This window comes from Pyxicephalus adspersus, chromosome 6 (genome assembly GCF_032062135.1).
Source record: "Pyxicephalus adspersus chromosome 6, UCB_Pads_2.0, whole genome shotgun sequence".
NCBI lineage: Eukaryota > Metazoa > Chordata > Amphibia > Anura > Pyxicephalidae > Pyxicephalus > Pyxicephalus adspersus.
Window position 1 is genome coordinate 53,675,767 of NC_092863.1, and position 16,395 is coordinate 53,692,161.

The following is a 16,395-nucleotide window of genomic DNA, read 5'->3' on the forward strand; positions in this document are numbered from 1 at the left end:
ACCCTACTGCAATTGCTCAGAATCCTTAGTAAATTATAGGGTTAGCATATATGGACAGCTTGATTGGTGGAATTGATACAATGGTAAAATATATTTTTAACTGAGAATGACAGCTAGTACAGTTGTAATCATTGTAAATATATATACTTCAGCAGCAGCTTCACCTAGTGTTATACTAGGCAGGGAGATCCTTGCACTGGTGACAGATTTCCCTCCATCAAGGAGAACAGTGAGCGACACATCACTAAATCTTATTTGAAATTTCACCAGACTATCAGTCAGAAGAAGCAATGCCCACACACCTCACACTGCAGATACATAGATGTAAGAAATAATTTTTTTTCAAGAACGTATTCTTGCAGAGGTTGAAAACCATTTTAGCATGCACCTGTAGCAGATCGTGATGTGGTTCCCAAAAAGCTTTGCAACAGCACAGTTGATGTTTCAATACGCTGCAGCTACATGTAGATCTGGTAAGCCACAGTGAGGTACGTTGCCGCCTGCAGTTCCACACCATGGTTATGAAAGAGCCTTTAGCATTTCTGAATGTTTTACTATAAAAAAATAATCTTTTTTGGGTTCAGGTTCACTTTTAGTTAGATGTCCTATGTGTTTGTGGGGGGATTAATGTAAATGATCGGGTGTTTTCTTTGAGAAGTGTATACACGTGTAAAGCTTCTTTCTTTGAGTTAGAGTTGTTGGCTAATCAGTATGATTACCAAAATCCCAACCACCCATCATGGTTCCCCTGTACACCTGCTGCTGACTTTACATAAGTGACATTACCATATTTTGCACCAACATATTATGCAGCGCTGTACATTAAATAGGGGTTGCAAATGACAGACGAATACAGACAGTGACACAGGACGAGGAGAGGATCTGCCCCGAAGAGCTTACAATCTAGGAGATGGGGGAATTAACACACAATAGGGGGGGAGATATGTAGTGGTGGGAAGTAGTGACGGCTTCCCTGATATAGAGCAAATGCAGATTAGTATAGGCACCCACCTAGGAGTGAGGTCCGGCCCATCCTCTCCTAGGTCATCATCAAATGATGACACTGGAAAGAGAAAGAAGTTATACTTCACTTGCTGGTCTATACTGAAGGGAGGTTTGAAAAGTAAGTGGTGTGAATGGATTAATCTGCAACTGCCACCCCTTCCTTTCTTCAGCCTACGGTGCAGAGCTAACAAGTTCCCATGCAATGCATCATACTTTGCTTGATAATTCTCCTTCGAAGGCCTACACAAAGCCCCACAAAGCCTTGCTGATATACATGACTGGATAAGTTTATAATGTTAAAAAGTCAGGCTTCATTGAGCAGTTAAGCAATGAACCATTAACTGAATCACATATAAAGTTATATAAAGTCCAATAGACTAAAAAATTCCTAGTTACTCCTAAATTCAAATATAGATGTGTAACGCAGAGTGCTTTGCCATCTTGGAAAATAGCTGCTGAGCTGTTAGTATTGCGTGAAAAGGTAATTTAGGTGTGACCTGGATGAAGCAATCTAATGCACTGACACGTTTTTCAGTTTTGAACTGCACTTGTTTATCCACAAGACCCTAGTGAGTGGCACTCATCAGAAATTGCACCTGAATTCTTTAGATATGGTGGGAGTTTGGTTCCCTGTTACCACACACCAGTAGTCTGCATATAGAGAATAAAAAGGGATTCACTAGTAAGAGAAATGCAGAAGTTGAAATTTACAAATGTTAGTAGTCTGTCTGTCTCTGGATTCAATATTTTCTCATTCACTGCATACAGATCAAAAAGACAGACTAAAGCATTAACTCCTTTTCTGCATAATAGTTTCAGGTCTGTGTCCTATTAAAGCCACTAGAGCAGAATGACAATCAGGTAAGTGGTATTTTCAGGAGGAAGCATAGCATTGGCAACCTTGATATTTTGTCAGAACAGATTTTTCTCAAGCCTTTTGGACAGCGGTATACATGTGAATACAGTCTATTCATTTTAGTAAGTGAATAGCTTCTATTATTTTGTTAAATCAATCATATTATAAAGGGTTAATGGTTTGGCCACAGATCTTTATCCATCTATCTAACCATCTAACCAGTACAGGTCTGACTTTTATTACTTTTACTATTACTGTTCCTATTACTATCCCAGTACTCATTTCACTGTTCCAGCCCACTAGTGTGGCAGAGTTATCATGCCTGACCTTACATACCAATATCAACTAAACAAACGTATACATTAGAAGTTCCTGACACTGTAACCCCTTCTTCTGACTATTACCCAGCAACTTTACTTCTGGACCCAGAATGCATTCATCCTCCTGTTTTGAATCATTTCCATCCTCAACAACAGTGGCCCTCTATTTAAACCAGGCAAAACTAACTCAAAAGCTGTATGATGTGTTTGTGTTAATGTAAAAATAAAAGTTTCAAAAATGCGTTCATGGTTGCACAGTTTTTGTTAGTATTTCCATGGCTGTGACAGGCTTTATAGCAAACCTAAGAGAATATTCCCCTTACGGTAAAAAGAGCTGCATAATGTATGCTCTTCTATGGAAAACCAATGACATGTTTCCAAAATGTTTACATAGTTGTAAACCTCCCTATGACCTGGCTTGACTTCTGCTTTGTGTAAACTGTGGTGACAAATTCATAGGATTAGTCCGTTTTACAACATGAAAACAAACAACACCAGTCCTGTGTCAGTGCAACATATAGCAACAGTGCTCTTTTCAATCCGTCAGTGTGGAACCGCTTGATATTCCATCTGTGGGGTTCTTTAGCTGCAAATCCTATTTTCACAATATAAAATGATAAATATTTTGTGTAGATTTCTTCTTTTAAGGTGACATTACATAAGAAAATTGTCTTTTTTTATATTTACAGGTGTTTTGCATTATTATACTGACTTCCTAAAGACATCTCATAGAACAGCTTTGCAATGGGTCAATCCCAGATTGTCTGTTCTGATAAATTTTGTAAGTGTTTATTTAACATACACCTGCAAGGAGTACATACCTTTTTATGTTCTGCAGCAAACCTAAACCACTTGTTATTTTTGATGTCTTTAGGGATTATCTCCCGTTTCTATCTTTGTCACAAAGTGGAATTGAACAAAAAGACTTCCCCTTGACTACGGTGCATAAGGATGCCCCCTATTATACATATGGTTCTTCTCAGCATTTGGATTGTTTGCAGATCCCTCTCTCCATATACTACATGATGGGCCTGATTTATTAAAGCTCTCCAAAGCTGGAGAGAATACACTTTATTCAGTAAAGCTGGGTGATGCAGCAAACCTGGGATGGATTTCCTCAAAGTCATTTGCTTTTTGCTAGCAAATGTTTTTAATACTGGACCAGATCCATTCCAGGTTTGCTGGATCACCCAGCTTCACTGATGAAAGAATCCTGTCCAGCCTTGGGGAGCTTTCATTAATCATGCCTGATATGTCACTTCTCTTTGGATTAGATTTTTTCCAATGACAATCACTGCATTCTGTTTTTTTTTCTTCCCCCAATCGCTTGGATTTTTGCTTCTTCTTTCAATTCAAGCAACATGATAATAGGTTTTCTGTCCAGTAATAAATAAAGGTAAGATAAAAATAAATAAACACATAAAAAGACACCCTCGTCCATTACTGTTTATTCAGCCTGGCTGCTAAGTATATTGCAGAATTAAAATGGCTTTCTTTGGGATTGTATCATTAAAGAAGCTCTTAAGACTCGCCATATTGGAGCTAGATGGGCACTAGCACTGCAAAAGGCTACTTTTGGGACTTTGAGGTTGAGAGGTTTTGATATAGACAAGTATGTTTCCTGTTAAATACTTATTGATACAATTATATGAAGAAAGCATACATAGTCTGGGTTGTGACTGGCACTGACAACAGAAAACACAAAAACAGTAAACAACTGTATTGTGCATGACTAGGGTACCTCAGATGAATCCATAGCTCCTAAACCTTGGCCAATTAATACCTTACCCCACCAAAATATACGACTAATAAATAGCACACACACAAAATAATTTTTGGAAAAATTGGCCATAGCAGCCCTTTTAACACAATTTTTTATAACATTTTCTTTTAAAGATAACAAAACACCATTTTTTATAACCAAAAACATTTTCAGTCTGATAGGAAGAACACCCTCCTTTTTAGTCCATGAAAGTCGCACTATAACATCCTCTTTTTCTCAAGTATCTCCACTCCACATCCTGGCCCCCAGCTGCCCCTAACCGCCTCGGGGACAGTTAGCGGGTTCTACCTCAAAACCTAGCCCCCACAACAACCAAGTGTCATGCAAGGCAACCCATAACAGAAAGACCCATACCCTTATGGGTCCCACCCCCCCGTATATTCTCCATTTCCCAACTCTAACTTTCATGAAATTATAATAATAACACGCCACTCAAGCTGTCATGACAAGAAACTTCTTCCAGCTCATAAAATAGGGAGAGAGGGTGGGAAGCGCTCTGTTTCCAGAGCTAAATGCTATCCCCCTCATTTCGCTCCCCCTTTTTATTACCCCTAAGACCACCAATCAAAACCTCTAATTCTCCCGCACTTTTTTTTTCTTTCTTTCCCGCACTTTTTATATATATATATATATATACTTAACCACTGCCTCTATGTCTTCCCTTCTCCCCCCGTCATGAGGCCGTCCGCCAAATTAGCTTCAGGCCTACTTTCTTTGCAGATTATAGAATGGCATGTAAGGATGTGGAATGGCTACACACAGGTTGTCTCTGGTTCTTACATGCACTCAATAATAACAGTATTGGGTTTGAAGATTATATTATGAATTTAATCTGGATTGAAGTTACATTTAGTGGAGTAGTTCTAGAAACATATCACATAGTACATCTCATTATTATGTAAGAAAATATCTTGCTCTGGATCAAGATATTTACCTTTTTCAGAGCTAAGTGCAAACGTCAACAATTAATTATCCAAACCACCTTTCATGCAAAATATCCAACACTATGGTTCGTGTTTCTGCATGTTTTCTTTAGTTTCTGGGTTTACTAGCTGACAGAACAAATGAATGAAAATCAGAATTTTGGTTGCTACAAAGTTGTAATATGTTACTTGTTGAAACAGGTTTGCTTTGCCATGAATGGCATCTCAGTGTGTGGCCAGACTGCATCCTGGGAAAATCACCAGGAACAAATAGTAGGATATCACAAGAAGAGGAGTGGAAACATCCCAGGTTTGTTTTGCTAGCAGTGAGCCCTGAATGCACCTTTGTCAAACTCTGATTAATGCTTTTCTGACATTCAGTGGTGTGTGTCTTTTCTATCAAGATATAAAATTCTTAGCACAAATTTAGGGGAAGGGATTTCCTCTTCAGACTTAAGAAGACTTGTACCATAAATGTTTATTGTGCTTGCTGAACTTGAATCAATAGAAGAGACTTGTCTAGACTATTGTGCATGTTACAGAATTATGGTTTGAATGCACAATATGAGAATGAAGAATGCTCTGTCTGATGTGTAGAATGTACAGTGCACACTTGTAGCTCTTGTTAATATGCATTCAGGAAGTAAGTGAAGTCCACCAATCTCTCTAGTTGCACAAATAAGTGTGACCAAGCCTACCCAATTCACAGTTTAGGTTTCACATTCAGCATTTTAGGGTTGCTGGAACAACAACAAATGCATTATACTAGATTCAGAAGCAGCCATGATGAATTAATGTGCAAATTTAGCATCAGCACAGGCCTCTACTTGTTGGGGAAATACCCCAGATAGTCCATTTATATGTGTCATCCCTGATGTATCTGTAATTGGGATACAGGTGGTAAAGAAAGTTTCTCTTTTTCTGTGGCAAAGCAAAATTTGTTATGAACAACTCACAGTCTACAATACACGTGGGTACAAGGTACATTAGTGTACAGCCTAGACAGCAAGCCAAAAAAAGTCACTTTCCTCTGTCACTGGCAATTATTTTATTATTATTATTATTATCATTATTATTAATAACATTAATAATAAAAAGGATTTATTTAGTGCCAACATATTAGGCAGCACCGTACATTAAATAGGGGTTTAAAATGACAGACAGATACAGACAGTGACACAGGAGGAGGAGAGGACCCTGCCCAGAAAAGCTTACAATCTAGGAGTCGGGCTTATTAGAAATCTTTAGCCAACAGAAGCTTACCTAGGGGTTGGTGAAACTGGTGTCTGGCATCGGTGTAAGCAAAATAATTAGCATAATGGTGCCCACTACTCTAGACACATACAGAATCAAATCATTGCATACTGTCCCACTCCCTATCCTGCAGAAATGCACCTTTCCTAGCCTTTTGTATTAAAAGTTGTTTGTTGGTCACTGACAGACATGTTTGACTATGCATATGTGTGGATCGCGGCTGATCATGGTTGCAGCTGCATTTCAACATTTTCTGTGATGCACCTTTCAAATCTATTGTTGGAATATTTTCTTGCCACACTTTTCTTGCTAAAATAATTAGTGTGTTTTGTTCGCTTCTGACTTATCAAAGCCAATATGTTACAAATCCTACATTCTTTCCAACACAGAGGTACGCATACTGATCATTTTCAGAACAAGGTATCTATTGTTTCAAAACAACCTATCTAAGCTAGAAACATTGGGCATGATTTATGAAAGCTCTCCAAAGCTGTAGAGCATACACTTTTATCAGTGAAGCTGGGTGATCCAGCAAACCTGGAATGTATTTGGTCCAGGATTAAAAACATTTGCTAGCAAATGACTTTGAGGAAATCCATTCCAGGTTTTCTGGATCACCCAGCTTTTGTTTCCAGCTACTTTTATCTCTCATGCATCCCAGCAAGAAGCATGACTGTCAAGAACATCTCTATGTCCAACACCCCAGGACAATAATAATTTTATCTTGTTTAGCAACAGACCAACAACAAATAAACTTCTATACAAAAATCTCTTTTACTCTCAGTGTTCATTGCACGAAACAGACAGTATTCTTTGGGACACTGAAAACCAACCTTAAAAAAAAGGTTAAAAAATATGCATTGTGATCGAATCACTCCTCCTTCTGAGGTTAGTATTTAATTCAGCAGTTTTCACATGGGAACATTCTAGTGCTGAAACCATGGGAAAGGAGGATCCTACTGCTCAACTGAATATACATGCAAAATGGTGAGAAGAATCCATCTGATACCAGGATTTCTTGCATTGAGCTTTTAAAAAAGACAAGCAGAAATAAATAGTTTCAGTAAGATAAACCATGACAGACCTGACCACATCTAGAGAATTGCCAGCAATCTTTTTTATTATTCAATGTAATTGGGTTAAGGGATAGTATTGTCCTTGTCAAGGAGAAATGAGGGCATGACCTTAAAGAAAAACATTGGTGTAGACTGCTGTCTGTATCTACTAAAAATAAGCCAGCATAAAACTGTTTGTTTTGTTCCAAAAATAGAGGCACTCAAGTACCTGCCGCTGAATTCTCCTAAAAAACATATAAATGCAGTTCCACGTTCACATATTTCCAAACAATTCTTCAGCTTAGAAATGCCAATTTTATTTTGTCATAATAGTTCAAGTCCAGTGCACTACCCCCCATGGTGTCACCTGCCTTTCTATAATTCCTTCACGAAGCAGCATGAAAGGAGTTCAGCTATGTTCTTAGGTCTACTGGACATCATTCACCATAGCCTGCCACGCATTCTGTTGGCATGAGCATAACAAGCTCATTTAGTCTTATGATTACGAATAACAGCTTTACAGTTCTACCTGACACCCAGCAAGAATGGATACCTTTCAGTCATTTTACTAATATTACCTGACCCCAGAGAAGGTGTATGTTCCAATTTTGAGATGTGTATTCTAAACTTCAGTACTTTTTATTAGCTTTTGAACAGTTTGCCAAATTTTAGTAAAATAACGGGAGCATTACAGCCTGGACACAGTGAGCTTCATAATAACTGTATTACAGGACAGGACCTTTTAGTCTTCCACAGAAGTGGTTGAATAAAATAAAGCTTTTATATACTTCATTGCTCCCATTTTATAGGAACAGCTGGTCATTTAAAAAAAAGTCATCACCATCTAAAAAAGAAATAAGTATGTTACATTTAAGACAATTGTAATCGTTGATATTTTTATTTTGTATTATTTATATCATTTATTGTACTGTACCACCAAATGTGCATTTTTGCTAAAAAAAAATTATGTTTTTCCTCTTTCCATGTTTTGTAAAAATTCCTCAATAAAAATATTTTGAACAAAAATTAATAGGTAGAAACGATTGCAATCCAGCCTCCAAACATTATAAACAGGAAAGGTAACACCAGCAAAAATAAAAAAAATGGGGATGCTGTTTTCAAATTTGTACTTGCAAGACATTTGTTGAATGGATAGCTAACTTTTATGGAATAAGATGATGAAGCTGGACACCATGGGTCTGATTTGTTAAAGCTCTTCAATACTGGAGAGGATACACTTTCTGTGGATCACCATCCAGCAAACCTAGAATTAATTTCTTAAAAGTAATTTGCTTTTTGTTAGCCTATGGTTTCAATCCTGGACCAGATCCATTCCAATTTTCCTGGATCACCCAGCTTCACTGATGAAAGTGCATTCTTTCCAGTCCTGGAGAAAAGACAATACTTCACCTTTTCCTTTAATTATTAAGGGGGAGGAGAGCAATGAACACAACAGTTGACGATGTTGACGATTGTCATGGCTTTGCCAAACCTAATATTTAATATTCCAATTATATATTAAATAATGCATTTTTTTTTAATATTAACATTAATATTTAATATAATTAATATTAACATTAATATTACTTGGTTCCTTTAAAAGTTTAGCTGTGTCTAGGACAAGTGAACTGTGCAAGGTCAGTAGGATTAGACATCCAAGGGAGGAGGAATGATTTGAAGAGAATAAGCCACTAAAATGTACTACCATAAAGACAAACATTTTTTTAAGGCAAGCCTGCTTCCATAGTAAGGCTCATTTTATATGTGTGTGTGTGTGGGGGGGGGGGGGTGATATTCTGGCAAACACTACAGGGCAAAAGTAATAGTATTTTTAAATGTTTCATTATTTTTTTAATACATTGTTTCTTGGCCTAGATTGGAATCTCTTCCATCCCTCACCATCCCATTCTCTTGCTGGAGTAATATGATGGTCCAACTAAGGCAGATTTGATCGGATCTTTCATCTGATTTTCGTTCTTTTTAAACCCCTAAACTCCAACCTATGATGACACATCAATTGGATTTATCCCTCATTGCAACAGTGACAACAGAAGGAAGAAAAACATTAGGTAGTGGCTCATTTGCTGTATGCAGTCAACCTTACTTCCAGTAATAAGGATGCACTCATACATTTCCTCCCACATACACCTTCTCACCTTCGCTCCAACAGTTGTCAGACATCCATGAAGGATTGTTTTGACAAAAAAGTATTGTGTTGGCAATGAACCACACACTCACTGTGGCTACTATAGTGATAGGTAAGTGAAATGACATGAACCAATTACTATTTCTCCAATTGATGATGCGCCACAATTACCAAGCAGATAGGTTCAAAGCATAAGGCCCCTTTCTGCTCCCTAATGCACATGCCCTCCACCACTATTACCAACAAATGTCTGAAGCAACAGAACCCGTAGCAAGGACATCTTAAAAGCAGTTTTCTTAAAAAATTACTGCATTTGATGCTAAATAGAGCTTACAGGCAAAGGCACTGAGCAACAACCATAGCATCTGGTCAGAATGCTCAAGGACTGCCTCTTATTTCCAGGAGTCATCACTTCCCCTACTGGAGGTATTACAGGAGGGTATACGGAAATTCAATTTTCCCGTTGGATTTATAATGCATTCAATTTTAGAAAATGCAGCATTGAGTGAGAAAACCCATGAAGAGCTTATTATCCAGGACAAGAACAGAATCAGGGACCGGACTTATATACCAGACCTTATACCAATACTGCTACCAACTAACCATGTTATTTTAGTCTTGAACCAGAACAGGTATTCATTCCACAGAATGGATTGTGGGAAAAATTGGATGAAGATTGCTAACCTCTAGCACATATCTCCACTACACATGTCTATATATATTGGATATTACACAAAAAGAATAAAACAAGCTTCTACTACTTCTGTTGCATAAACCTTTACCAAATTAGACTAACCTCTTAAACATTTAATGCAATATATTTTTATATTAAATTGAAATCTCATTCTTAAAGTGAAAACAATAACACACATGTTGGTTTATACAAAGGAAATATTTACAACCTTTACAGCATACATATAACATTTTCAGGTGGTTCTGATAACTGGCTATACTAAAAAGAAAACAATATTCCCTACACAAATAACTTCCTGGCTAGTAATCCAAAAAAATATATTGCAGTAAACCAATTCCCAGCCTCTCTCCAACTTGGAACAACTAATAACCTTATAGCAACTGATTGTATGTACTCTTAGTATAGCAAAACGCAAGGTATCAGTCTCTCTAGGGACTTTTAGAAATATGGTTTTTATTAATATCTTATTTGTGTAGATAAGCTGTAATTTTGGTTTATTGCCTTAGGAATGTTTACAGACATTTTTATTTGACTTATGAAAGCCATAAAACATAGAGTTTAAGACTATAAATAACCCAAAAACTTAGCACAACACTTGGCAATAGGTTCCTTGTACTGTTAAGTCCTGGGCAAAGTGATATGGTAGTTGGAATCAGATGCCATGCGGAGCTGCTGCCACAGCTTCCCTAGCAAGGCCAGGTAAGGGTTTGGCTGTTGACCTTTAATTTATTAGAAGTCTGTTGATGGTGGGTAATATGCAAACAAGATTTTTTACATACCTTTTAAAACAAGTCTAAACACAAGAACAAAACTGTAATATACTGCAATTTACCAGCTCATACCACCAAGGTAGCTGTTTTGTTGTTTTTCTCCATACAATTTAGATGTTTTGACCCAGTTACTGCTTGTAACATATCATCTGTGCTGGGGTTACAACACTCACACACTATTTTTACTGTTTTTGCTACTGTATCTATGAGGGGAGCATCATTGTCACCCTAGGACAGGACTATATATCAACTCCCTCTTTCTATCTCTTTCAAATTAGACCACAAAAAAGTTAGCAGTGCAGATATTATTAAACAGTATTTATATATTACTAACATATTACACCGCATTGTACATTAAATAGGGTTTGCAAAAGACAGAAAAAAACAGACAGTGACACAGAACGAAGGGAGGACCCTGCCCAGAAGAGCTTACAATCTAAGAGGTGGGAAAGCAACATACAATAGGAGGGGATAACATTACAAGCATACAGGATGAGTGGCAAGGTCAACAAAAAAGAAATGAAATGCAGCCACCATGTCTAAGGACTGGTAAGTTGCAAAATACTGGATAACATGAATGTGTCTTCATATTATCTAATTTAATGTAATAAAATAGTATCAATATATAAACAGTCAGTGGTTGTGGTAATGAACTAATAAATTATAAATAATAATACTAAATAATTAGTAAATAATAAATAACTTAATTACAGCAATCAAATAATTAGACACAAAAATATAACAGGGTTCATTTATTTAAGGGAAAAAAATTAAGTTTGGTTAAAAAGATAAAGTTTTGTTTATTTCATCGGTTGTGCTAGAAAAAAGGTCCCTCCTACAAAAAACTACATTCAACATGCTAAGTAAACAGCCCTTTGATGCCAATCCAATATGCCAGAATAAATCCAGTGTTTACAATACTTGGTGAATTTTTCTAATTCATCATGAAGAAGATGCAACTCTTTGAAAATGCCAACTGGACAAAACAGCTGTCAGTAAGGCATGCTGCATGGCCTGGAATGAGATTTAAAGCTGCAAATGGAATGTTGATAATACAAGGCTGTTCTAGGGTTGTTTAAAATTTTGCATGTGAATGTATATTATTGCTGATAAAGGATATTCATCATGCATCAAAACACCTTATCACTATTTTGTGTTTAACTACTAATACTAGTTTAAAGAAATTTTCAGGTGCATGCTAAAATGTATCTATATATACTAACATTAAGCTTTAGTTCTTAATGATCATTTCTGAAACTTCACTTTACAACTATTTTCTTCTGCTTTCTTTACAGCCAGTCGTAATACAGTTCACGTATATGGCAGTCTTCCAGCAACTTATCATTACTCATTTGTACTACTATAACATCCTCCTCTCTGGTATTCCACTAACCTGACTCTCTCCTCTACAATCTATTATGATTGCTGCAGCCAGACTCATCAATCCCTCCCTCCGCTCTTCTTCTGCTGCATCTCTTTGTAGTTCTCTTCATTGGCTTCCATTTCACCTTAGAATCAAATTCAAGCTCATGTGCTTTGCCTTCAAATTCCTACACAGCTCCTGTCCAACCCACCTTTCTGACCTGGTAAAAAAAATACTCCCCTAGCTGCTCTCTTTGCCCCTCCAATGACCTACTGATGACTTCCTCACTCATAACCTCATCACACGCACTGAGACAAGACTTCTCTAGAGCTGCCCCATTCTCTGGAATGGTCTTCCTCATCCTATTCGGCTTGCTTCAACTTTCTGCTCATTTAAAAGAGCGTTCAAAACACACTTTTTCAGAATTGCCCACTTGTCTTTTTCTGTCTCTTAAAACACTCACTACTTCCCACCTCTACATATCTGCCCTCCTATTCTCTGAGACACCTCCTAGATTGTAAGCTCTTCAGGGCAGGGTCCTCTTATCCTCACGTGTCACTGTCTGTAGCTGTCTGTCATTTGCTACTCATATTTTTTGTACAGCGATGCGTAATATGCTGGCGCTACATAAATCCTATTTACTAATAATAATAATAACATCAGCCACTTTAAACCAGATTTCACTCACAATAAAAACACCACACGAACCAATATGACCTACAACCTTTTCTATAGAATTTGAAATAATATTTGAATGTTTGGTAAGTGACCTTGATCTTGTTTTGGGCGCCAGCAAAATTACTTTTCAATGTGTGTTGATTGCAGTATTTACTTATAGAGTAATTAGATTATATATACCCTCTTTGTGGTCATTATGTCTCTGGCAATTGTTATTTTGTTGTACATGCAATGTAGGTTGCCCAGCAGCTCGAAGAGTAAAACACATACCTGCTGCCTCCCATATGGGAAGTAATGATCTCTACCCTCCTGGTAATAAAGAACATACAGGACACAAAGCTTGTGACAGTAGAGACCCTTTTGAGAGTTAACAATACACAATTTGAAAGCAGAATTGTTCCTGGAGTGTGGCACAACACTATAAATAGAAAGTCACCTCCAAACACATTCACCTAAAGCAAACACAAAACAAAATAACACCAACCTGAACCATTGTGTTATTTTACTGTGCTTAGTCTGAACTTTGAAAATCTCCACTATTATCATATATCATATATATCATATATATATCTCCAGGTGTATTAAGTTATGTTGTCTATGTTTTAGGTGTACATTTTACATTTTATTAAAGTAAAAACAATTGTACAATGCATGTTTATATAGAATAAAAGTATACAGTATGTATGTGTGTGTCTATAGCTTTCTCTTTATAATTCACCCATTCCCTCAGTACAAAGGTGTTGTGATATAAGAGCCTTTAGAGCCAGAGATGTACAGAACTTGTGAACAATGCTACTTGTGAGACAGGATCTGAACATTTCCCACTGATTTCCATATTGAGGCACTGTAGGGATTATCAGCTTTGTGTGGAATTTCACAGTGAAACATATCATTGGCTTTAAATTCTCTTGTCTAACACTGCTTTAAAACTTTTTGGCAGAAAAAGCTCTCTCCTGAGCCGACCTTACCATCCTGATTCATTACAGTTTATTAGTACTTTGCTTTTTGTTAATATACTACTTCAAATCAAATTTCAGGTGTATAATTAAATGTGTCTGTATATGCCAACCTAAACAATGTGGTTGTAATTATCTTATCTTCTTCTGTTAAGAGAAAAGGGGTGCAGTAGGTGCTGATTCCAGCAATACTATAATTATATTGTATATAGTATATATTTAATACAGTTATTTGGTAATAAATGCAATACGAAATAATTTGAAATTCCCGCTGTGCCCCTAACGGCTGCTATATGTGCCAGCGTCACCGGGAACTTCCGAGGAATGTCAGCGCACTCGCCCGGGGACATGCCCATTCTATCTAAATTATTTTTTAAAAGAAGGAGGAGAGAGGACATTGCTGTATCCTTTCTACATTGTCAAATTGTAATAGTAGAAGTGGTGTCACCTGTCTGGCTGAGCTGTGTGGCAGAGCTGATCAAACACTTGAATGGCCAAATGAGCTACCTTTCACCTTTTTACAGGTGCACGTTTGCAATGGAGTACCTTTAAACTGAACATGTGTTGGTAAAAATATGAAGGCTGCCATTGCAGCTCCCTATGCTGTTATTCTAATCCTGACATTGAGGCTATTTAGTTACTGACCTAAAGCAAGTAAAATTGTTAGACAATTTGATGTCAAAACATGGCCGAGCATGACTTCCAGGGAACTAGTATTTTAAAAAGACAAGGTCAATAATGGCAGACTCAATACATCCCCAATGCAGGCCACCTTTTAGGGAAATTCTGATTCAAAAGAAACAGATGTTATATTTCTTATATTTTGGTAAATGATGAATGTGAAATGAAATGTCGGTGCTATATAAATACAGTGAATAATAATAATAACGCTATTTGCATCTTGCATGTTGACATACTGAACACGCTGAACCCAAAGTTATGTATTCAACGATTAATAGTGTCATTGTGCAAATATATTCATGCAATCCATTTGTACATATGATTACTATATATACAAGAAAGTGTGTTGCAAATATAGCTGTATGTATTATAATGATTGATCAAAGTGTTCTTGTCAGTAGGGGAAAAACTTTGGAGCATGGCATTAACTCTTTACTAGCTATAGCAAGCCATTTATACAACTTTTACCATGCATAAAAGAATTAAAAGTGTTTTGGGCTGTGCCAAATAGAATGCCACTTTCTAAAATCCCATTAACAATATGTATAATGGATTAAAAATGCCACTGCATAAAAGGCACATTGATTGGTGGGATGTGTACAGCTCCTGGAGAGATATAGTTAATAATCTCTTGGCAGTGGTAGCAAGGATTTCCCTGCCCTGTGTCCTCTTGTTAAATTCCTTCCATGATTGCTTCTTCATGCGGATGGAATGAATTTAAGGAATGGAACTATGAAACTGCTAAATAACAAATGTACTGAATATTAATGGGTCTTTTCTTCCCAGAGTAACTAAATCTGACTGCTGCTTGCTTTGCTTTGTAGATAATCTACTTAAACTGATATGAAGAAAAGCACAAACTTGTCCTTATAATTTGGAAATATGAAAAATGCAAACTGGGCACACGATGATGAATTACAGAGGTTACCTTCAGAGACTTCTGTCAAAACAATCAGGAGATCCAGAGGTATAAGCAGCTGAAATTATATACAGATCTTGACCTTGAAAAGTCAGTCCTGGCCCTGCCTCCACATTCTAAGAGATTTACTTCTGAGAAAAGCTTGAGTAAGCAATATTTGCATCAAAACCAACCACGTCATATTAAAGTTTTCGTTTGTTTTAACAAAAGTGTTGCTTGAAAATCACGTATCATTTTCCTTTATTTAGATAAATATGAAAGTAATGAAAAAGTGTGTGTGTGTGTGTGGGGGGGGGGAGATGGCTTAGGAGATGAATAACCCAGAAAATAAAATATCCTAGTGGATGTCCTGTCAGCCAGCATTATGTAATATTGAGGATATTCATATAAAGTAAGGTTTTTATAAGGATATCAAGCCCTCTTGTACTTGCATGCATAGGGAAGGAACTAAACAATTGTTTATTGGACATATTTGGTCATTTTCACGTAAATGCAAACATTTGGTTTTGTTTTTAATTAGGTCATATCTATTTTAAACCTAGGTCGTAATTCTAAAAAAAGCATCTTCCTATAAATTGCAGTGTTCAAAGCACCAAGCTATACTTTCTAAACCCCAATAATTTCACCATCTTGAAAGGCTTGTTGCTAATTTTAGGGTATTTACTTAAAAAAAACTGAAATACTATTATTAAACAGTATTTATAAAGCACCAACATATTACGCAGTGCTGTACATTAAATATGGGCTGTATATGACAGACAGACACAGACATTGACACAGGAGGAGGAGAGGACCCTGCCCCGAAGAGATTACAATCTAAGAGGACCAATAAAGGCGACAGAATGAACCAAGATGAAGAATGAACCTCAAGGTGAAGAATGGAATAAAATTTAATAAATTGGAATTAAAGCTGAAAGAGTGATCAGTAACAGAACCCATTCTAGTTCACAAGTGCACTGATAATACAACACCGCAATGCACTACACCATAAT

The 16,395-nt window shown here is 36.8% G+C and overlaps 1 long non-coding RNA gene across 1 annotated transcript in view; it reads left to right on the plus strand.

Moving 5' to 3' along the window:
- Positions 1-15,612, plus strand: part of LOC140333831 (uncharacterized) — a 62,327-nt gene extending 46,715 nt beyond the window's left edge. Inside the window, exon 2 of the long non-coding RNA XR_011921433.1 lies at positions 15,309-15,612. This is a non-coding gene — a long non-coding RNA (uncharacterized lncRNA). The remainder of the gene's footprint in view (positions 1-15,308) is intronic.
- The last annotated feature ends 783 nt before the right edge of the window (positions 15,613-16,395 follow it).